Source organism: Marmota marmota, unplaced genomic scaffold (genome assembly GCF_001458135.2).
Source record: "Marmota marmota marmota unplaced genomic scaffold, marMar, whole genome shotgun sequence".
Classification (NCBI taxonomy): domain Eukaryota; kingdom Metazoa; phylum Chordata; class Mammalia; order Rodentia; family Sciuridae; genus Marmota; species Marmota marmota.
Genome location: NW_025999924.1, coordinates 14817829 through 14827112, shown reverse-complemented (window position 1 = coordinate 14827112; position 9284 = coordinate 14817829). Strand labels below are relative to the sequence as shown.

The 9284-nt window shown below is 35.7% G+C and overlaps 1 long non-coding RNA gene across 1 annotated transcript; it reads right to left on the bottom strand.

Annotated features, from left to right (window-relative positions):
• Window positions 1–235: 235 nt before the first annotated feature.
• Window positions 236–7360, bottom strand: LOC125615743. Its single transcript, XR_007346324.1, has 4 exons — window positions 7226–7360; window positions 5955–6125; window positions 3717–3797; window positions 236–524 (listed from the first exon to the last, which is right to left on the bottom strand). It is a non-coding gene; the product is annotated as an uncharacterized LOC125615743 (long non-coding RNA).
• Between the last annotated feature and the right edge of the window lie 1924 nt (window positions 7361–9284).

Below are 9284 nucleotides of genomic sequence, written 5' to 3'. Positions count from 1 at the left end.
GAGGACTAGAAGTAACTCGTTAGATATTTGCTAAATTTTACCACCATTCTTCATTTCCTCTGCCTACATCAAGTTTCCTCTGTTTGGAATCATTTCTGATGAACTGAGCTTTTAGCAGTCTCTGCTTTAATTCCAAACCATTAGTTTAGAGCAAGGTTCACTCACAGACAGAGATGTAACTTGAAACATGTACAAATGGGATAATTTTACTTTTTATGTTTGCATATATGCCTTAACCTCGTAAGTGTTCTATTCTCTTGACAGCAGGCAAATGAAGGATATGTCAAGCAGGAAATTAATTTGATTATGTATATTGCTTTGGAAACAAGAACTTCAATCCCAACATTTATCTTACATTGTAGAACACTGAGGGCCAGAGAGGTTGAGAGACTCTCTCAGGTCACGCAAACCAGGATAATATCTGGAACTGAAACTGAGGCCCCTGGGTTCTGTTGAAACTTACCATCCTCCACAATGTGTTGTTCTTTATTCCACTATCTGCATGAAGGAGTCCATATCTGCAACTGGGAATAAGGCATCCAGAATTACTTCCATGGAAGTGACAGCTTTCTTTCTAATCATTAGTCATTCAATTTCCTCATAATGATTAACAAATACTGTTTAAGGTATTCTGATAACTCTTGGAAAGTTACCTATTCTCAATCACAAAACAAGTGAGCAAGCAGAAATTTCTTCTGACAGGCTAAATATGAATACTTATTATATTCATAAACAGCATTGCTCATCTAGATCACAGTAACCAGAACCTTTAAGAAGGGTTTGACATTTAAAAATTCATCAGAGATGTTCAAGAAATCCTTCCTTCGCTGTTAATCAGAATAGTAAATATATGAATCATCTTTCCATCCTTTAATTATTCAGAAATAAAAAAGAAAATCACCAAGTTATAAGACTTAATCAATGTGCCAGAAACATAGCCTAGCATAGAAGCTCTCAATTCAAGTTGCATCTTTGAAACATCTGAGGGACTTTTTAAAAATGTAACGGCTAAGTCATATTTAAGAATTGTTACTTTTAAAAGTTAGTGGAAGCCAAGTGCTGTGGAGCACACCTGTAATCCCAACAACTCGGGAGGGTGAAGAAGGAAGATCACAATTTGAGGCCAGCCTCAGTAATTTGGCAAGGCCCTAACCAACTGAGTGAGATCATGCCTCAAAATAAAAAGTAAAAAGGGCTGAAGATGTAGCTCAGTGGCAAAGTGTTCCTGATTCAATCCCCAGTACCAAAAAAAAAAAAAAAATTAATTGGAGTTGAGACATTTATATTTTTCAAATTCTCCAAAAAAATATCATTGTGCAGCCAAGTCTGAAAATCACTGGCATAGCTACAATCTTTATGTTCAACATATGTAACCATGAATCCTGCATCTATCCCTTACTTTATAAACTTGGGCACATTTCTTTATTACTCTGTACCTCAGTTTCTTATTCAGCAAAATGATGATGCCTATAGTGGATACTGGACTGGTTTTGGTATATGTGAATCTTTCACATGGCTTATGACACAAGTCAGTTCATATTGGCTATTAGTTCATTCAGAAGTTCTGTTTCCATTTGCACTGAATAGCTTTTATCAGAATAAACCTCTTGCAATGATAATTATAAATCTAGAAAAAATATAAGGAAACCATTGTTTAAAGTCATTGGTGTAAAATCCAAGGCAGGCAGAAACTAAAAAAAGGTATAATTGTTAAGTGAAGCAAAGCATGCTAGGTGAGCTCCATAATTCATTGACCTTTCTCCTGACAACGGCTCAGGTCTATCTCCATGCAAGGAGAAACTCATGTGACCCAGGAAACAGTGTCCTTTGGGGAAGAGGACATAAAGGTAGGGGTTCAAATTTTGTAACATAACAGTAATTTGAAAGAAAAAAAAGCAGAAATAAAACACAGAAAACGAAGGAGATAACCTCTAACCTGCATATCAATTCTCCTCAAATCCTTACATAAACTATGTACATCTTTTTACATAAACTATACAACTGTTTAGTAAGAATCCAAGGAACTTTACAGAAAGCAGCACTTCAGGATTAAGGACTGCAAAAATATCTCAGCAGCTACCTCGTGGTGGGAGAGTGGATAGTTCAAGTCTAACTAGCTAGATTAGAGGTACTTGATAAATACCCTTTGCTTCTCTTTTCTTTTTCTACACCCTCACCCTCACCCTAGTACTGTATATTGAATCCAGGGGCACTTTTCCACTACGTCCCCAATGTTTTGTTTTGTTTTTATTTATTTTGAGACAGGATCTCACAAAGTTGCTTAGGGCTTCACTAGCTTGATGAGTCTGGCCTCAAATGAGCAATCCTCCTGCCTCAGCTTCCTGAGGATACCTTTAATTTTCATTAAAACTTTAGAACTACCTCACTTTAGGAGTAAGAAATACATAACACATAGTGTATGGCACAGGTCCAAGAGAAAAACTAAAATTAGACACTCATCCAAAAACAAACAAACAAAAAAAAATCAAGCCTTCAAAACATCAAGGGAGTATGCTATTAATTTAATATTTTTCCAAAACAAAATTTAACACTCTTTAGAAAAAGATAACATTAACCAGAAGGTTTTCCCACAAATGTTCAGCTTCTAATTGAAAATTACTAGACATATCAAAAATAAATAAATAAATAAATGAAAGACAAGTAGCTCTGAAAATAATCAATAGTAGCAAAACCAAAGAAAATTTAGATGTTAAAATTAGCAAAGACTCTAAAACATCTAATTGAATTCCGATAAGGAATTTAGAGGGGAAAAGTGGACAAAATAGATAAACAAATGTGAAATCTCTGGATAGAAATAGAAACCAATAAGGAAAAAAATGTAGAAATTGTATAACTAAAAGTACAATATTATAAATAAAATTTCATTAATCATTTTAATATCAGATTAGAACTATAGAAGAATTAATTAATCAACTTAGGACAAAAATACAGAAAAACAAAATAAAAACCCATAATAGAGCATATGAGATCTGTGGGACAATATTTTGTGATTAGTTATGTGTAACTAAAGACAGAAGGAGATAAAAGAAGAAGAAGAAATACTTGGAGAGACATTTCCAAAACTGACAAAAATATACCAAAAGATCCTTTAAAAAGTTATAAAACTCAAGCATGGCAAACTATATCCATCTAGGCACCTATGGCAAACCAAGTTAAAAGTTAATGATTAAAAATAAAAATATTTCTATTATCCTTCCTATCTCCCCACCCCCTCCTCTGCAACCTGTATACTCAGAAAAATGAGATACTGAATCCCATGTGATTCAAATGTATGATATTGCAAGGTCATTGTACTGTCATGTGTAACTAATTAAAACAAATTTTTAAAAAAGAAAAATATTGAAAATAACCAGAGGAAAAAAAGACACTTTACTTTCAGATGACATCCCATGAGAAAAAGGAAGATAAAAGATAATGGAATTATATCTTTAAAATGCTAAACGAAAAGCCTGTTGCTTTTAATTTTGCAGAAATGAATATAAATCAAGGCTAATTTTAAACAAAAGCTAAGAGAATTTATTGCAAGCAAAACTTCATTATAAGAGATGCTGAAGGAAGTTATTCTGGCTGGAGGAAATGAGTCTAACCTGCAGGAAGAAAAACCAAAAGCAAAAGAAATGATAAGTATTTGGGTATAAGGACCAAATAAGGCTTGGTCATTCTAAATAACATCAGAATCTCAGCACATGAGGTACCTGTGTTATGAGTGACATCCAGGAGCTGAAGCTGAGAGATCACGGCTTTCTGTCTCTCATCTCATTCTCCTGTGCTCCTTGCTTGGAATGAAAGGTACAATCATTCCCCGGGTAAATTTTCATTTCAGCCTGCTCTTCCCTTAACCAAGCTGTAGTAGAATTTGCAGATCTTTTTTTTTCCTTTTGTTTTTTTAAATTTTTTATTGTGGGTTGTTCAANCCCCCCCCCCGCAGCAATGTATGGAACTGGAGACTATTTTGCTAAGTGAAATAAGCCATCCCCCAAACCCAAAGACAATGGCTAGAATATCTCTCTGATGTTTTCTCTGCTATGCGGATGCTAACACACAATTGGGGTGGGAGAGGGAAGAATAGAAGTTCAGTAGATTAGGGAAATGAAGGAAAGGGAGGGGAGATGGGAATAGGAAAGACAGTAGAATGAATCGGACATAACTTCCCTGTGTTCATATACGAACACATGACCAGTGAGACTCCACATCATATACAACCATAAGAATGAAAAGTTATACTCCATGTAGGTAGGGTAGGTCAAAATACATTCTAATGTCATGAATATCTAAAAAGAACAAATACAAAAATAAAATAGAAATAACTTTTAATAAAAGAGACCCTGCTGAACTGAACTTGGTTAAGGTATAGAAGGCCAAATGGAAAGACACTGGGATTTTATAAATAGAACTATCCTGATCATTTAACCTAGGAAAAACAGGCACTGCAACAATCCTACACTCACTTCCCATCCTGGACTACTCTGTGCAGTGCCCATTGCCAATAATTATCTTTGTTCTATAGTTTGGAGAAGAGCGTTCCTGTGTTCTTCGCTTAGTCCCCGCTATTCCAAACATATCCCATGCTTACACTGCCTTTGTGTTAAAAACAGAACTAAATAAAAACAGTCATTCTTTCAAAAGATACAATGGCTGGCTCAACAAACCACAAGGGACAAATATGGCAGTAGGGAAAGCCTTTTAAACTTTATTTCTGGCAAACCACTTGAGCCAGTGCCCAAAGGGGAGGGAGGGTGGGGAGACATTTCATTCTCTATTCTAGTACTGCCTGCTGAAATTTTCTCAAATAATAAATGTAGAGGAAGCCCAATTTGATATCTTTTCATACAATCCTTAAGTGTAAGGAAGCATGCTAGGTAAGATTTAATGGCTTTCACCAGCTTCTATATTACTCATCAATTAATCACAGTGTCCATGCAAATGCAAGCCTTGCCATTCTCAGAGCCAAGTAACTCAGTGAATATGTGCTCAAATTAATTTTTTAGGCACGAACCATCACCTCAGGATCTTATTATCTTACTCCGTTTCTCTCTATTGTCATCAATGTCTTCTGGTAAATTTCATAATTCCTCAGAGTTTGAACTTGCCTAAACAGTGATTCCGTTTTTAATTGCTAATATTATTAGAGAGAATTGACATTCCACTATTAAAAAGCAAAACAGACAAATGATGAAGGTAAGTAATTAAAGTTAATTTTACAAGATGTTAAGCCCATTGACATATAGTAGACAATTTAATGAATATTTGATGAATGAATAAATGAGCTAATGAGTAAATTGGCAAGAACATGTTCCTAGGCTTTGATGTAAAGGAATGATGCTTTGAAGAGATTGCAACTTTCTCTTACCTGGGAGTTATCACCTACTGGAATGGTGTCCCTTTGATTTTGCTTTATAATTACAAATATATTCTAGTTGAACTAGCTCCAGAAACTTATTTTCCCACATTTGTCCAAACGTTTCGTTGGATGGAATTTAACTTTCTGCAAACTGCACGTGCAATCTGTCTTGAAGTGGCAGGCAAATCAGCTTTGTGCACACATATAAAAGAGACTTTGTGGCATTTGGTTTAGGCTTTGAAATCAAGCATCATTCTCATATCTGGTGCCCAGTGACTCAGTCCTTGTACCAAGAGCCTAAAGAACCCTTCCTAGAATCTTCATTCAGGGTTGTTGTTGATCTTTTCCTTCCAGACCCATATGTTGTAGTCTCTTGGTTCTCTAGGCTTCTCTTCTAGCCTGATTTCCTGCCCAGATCTACTATGCACATCAATTCCTCTTTGACCAATTCATTTCTCTGGGCTGGAAATTTTGGCCTGGTCTGAATCCCAAAACCAACTTTTTCATCCTAATATCCCTTTGGTATTCTAAGTGTGTATTTTAGTTGTACATGAAAAGGGAAACCAGGGCAAAGTTCCTCTCTTTAACTTACCTGCAATCCAGCTAGCTGCATTTTTTCCACCTCGGCTCCAACTCCCCAATTCAGCTTTTCAGTATGTCTTGAGCTTTGCTTTCTGGGCTTTTTCAATGGAGTGAACAACCTACTTGGTATGTCCCTATTTCAACTTCACCCTTCTTTTTGGTCCAGTGTGTCTTTGAACCACTACAGAAGTGAAAACAAGCAAACAAGACCAAAAAAATTAAAACAAACAAAAAAAAATGCTTTTCTGTTGTCTCAAAACATCCCATTACTTGAACAATACTGACCAGGTACAATGTTTAACAGGAATCTGAAGTATAAAAAAATGATAACAATGCCTCTGTTGTAAAAAAATCAGAAATGAAATACCTTAGATGTTAGTATATGTAATGATGTGATGTAATGATGGACACACTCTCTCCTGAGATGCTGCACCTTAGTACAACTTTGAAAATTTCCCCCACCGGGTGGATGATCCCCTAAAGATATTCACTGTAAGAGTTTGACACCCCACGAGTTGATCTAATCCTAACAAGGAGATCCCATGCCACTCCACTCTACCTAAAGCCAAGTGCTTCCTAATTACAGTTCTATCTATAGTATAATATCTAGACATTCAGAATCTAAACAAATCATGTTCTTAAGCACAATAAAAGTTCTAGATATGCTTGTGTATGTACATGTGAAGCAGGTCTCCTGAGCTTCCCTCCCACTTAAATTCTGATTACATAAATGCTCCTTAGACTACTTTTGAAAAAACTGCACAATAATTGCTTCATATTTAATGCTGAAAAGCAATGGTGGCATGTGGATTTAAGATATTCATTGTTCTACAGACATATATTTATATATTTGTCCACATTCATAGGATCTACAACACCAAGAGTCAACTCTAATGTAAACGCTGGACTTTGGGAGATAATGATGTGTCGGCCTATCAATTTAACTATCTTCCCCTGTGGTGGAAGATGTTGATACTGAGGAAACCATGCCTGTGAGGCTCAGAGGGAATATAGAAATCTCTGTGTCTACCTCTCGATATTTCTGTGAACTTAAACTGTTCTAAAGTTAATTAATCACTTTTTTAAATTATTATTTTTATTTTGATATTTTGATCACTCCATTTTAACAAAAGGGCATGGGTGCAAAAATTATGTGGAAGACACAGACACACAAGGATAGAATGACCTCCCGTAGGTTTCCACAGGTTACCCTGAGCACTTCCAGCTACAATAGAAAAGTGATACACTACAGACTAATCAGAGGAACATGTTTTACCTTACCCCACATTTTATGGTTGTATATCACCAACAGGAAGGGAGAGGCTGGAGAAGGAGTGATGAAAAATCCTTGGTATCTGACTCAGTTTTCCATTTTATAGTCTTCCAAATCATTTAGGCCATTTCCTCTGTTTAGGTAGAGCACACAGAAGACACTTTCACCCAAACTCCAAAAAATTGAGTTTACCCTCCCAACTGATGTGAGAAGAGAGAAAGTTCTTGTTTTATAATTGCAAGTCATATGATATATGGAAGCTCTAACCAAAGACATTATTTAGCATGATTTCATATTTAGAATTACAGCATGTAAGTTTCTTGCCCTTCACACAGAAAAGTGCTGTGGGAAAGTTGCTTCTTGATTTCTGCTCATTTCGGCCTTTGAAAGGTCTCGAGACAAATGTGACTCATTTTACGCTGCCAAGAGAAATATACTATTCAAAATCCATCCTTGAATTTTAAAAGTTGTGATTGTATAGATCCAGGTAAAAACAAATGCTTCCTTTGAGAAGGTATCAATTGGGCTGGGGTTGTGGCTCAGTGGTAGAGCGTTCACCTAGCACATGTGAAGCACTGAGTTTGATTCTCAGCACCACATTAAAAATAAATAAATAAATAAATAAAATGAAGGTATTATGCCCATCTATAACTAAAAAAAATTAAATGCATCAATTATTGAGAGAAGGAAAAATCCTAAAATCATACATGATTATTGTGAATAAATAATACATTTTATATATAATTCATCATTTAATTCCAGGTTAAATGGATGCAGTTAGAGAGGATAATGTTAAGTGAAGTTAGCCAATCCCCAAAAACCAAATGCTGAATGTTTTCTTTGATATAAAGAGGCTGATTCCTAGTGGGATAGGAAGTGGGAGCATGGGAGGAACAGATGAACTCTAGATAGGGCAGAGGGGTTGAAGGGGAAGGGAAGGGGCATGGGGTATTAATGATGGTGGAATGTGATGATCATATTATCCAAAGTACAGGTATGAAGATACGAATTGGTGTGAATATACTTTGTATACAACCAGAGATATGAAAAATTGTGCTCTATATATATAAGAATTGTAATGCATTCCACTGTCATATATAAATTAAAAAATAATAATTATTATTATCATTTTCATTGTTTAGATTTTTAGACTCTACCAGAGATCTCAATTTTCCTGTAACTTTTTTTCTGCAAGACAACTTATTCTTGATATGTTTCAACTTCTTTATTCCATTTTTATGAGTTCATGACAATAATTCTCAGTCTTTCTGCTCCAAGGGGTATGGAAAGAGAAGAAAAATCTAAACGGAGGACCTTTAGAAGAAAAACAGAACTCAAAAAAAGAACCAAGAGAAAAAAATATATATTGGTGTTGTTCTTGTTTGCATCTTAACCTTCCCCCAAAGGCTCATGTCACAAAGGCTTGGTCCCCCTTGGGGCACAACTGGAGGCAGTGAAAACTTAAGAGGTAGAGCGAGTTCCCTCAAAGTTCCTTGTGGACCTCCAGCCACTTGCCTTTTTTTTTCCTCTTATTTCCCAAACAGGAAGCGAGTGGTTTTGCTCTGCCATGCACTCATACCATGAAGTGGCGCTGCAGACTCAAAGCAAGAGGGGCAATTGATCCTAGGCTAAAACATCCAAAGCCGTCAGCTTAATTAGCTTAGGTATTTGTCACAGTGACAGAAAGCTGACAACACAAAGGTCTAAGATGACAGAAAAAATAACTAAAATAGGAAAGTGGCAAAAACCTCTCCACAGAAATTATTCTCAAATGTCCCAATATAAGGGCCCATTTTCAAAATTCATTTAGCATCAAATCAATACATGAAATCCTTTGGGGATGATGGAAAGATTTAGTATCTAGGTGGTAGTCATGCTCTTAACTGGCCTACTCCATTGTCCATGCTCATTGAATTGTGTACATTTTATTACAGTGCAATAAAGTACAGTTTATGACACAGAAATTATCCCTCAATAAATTTTATTGCAAAAAGAAAGCAAAACATTTCTTTATGGTGCATAGATGAGTTAAGTGTTCACAGAAGAAATGAACTGTGAATGATGGTG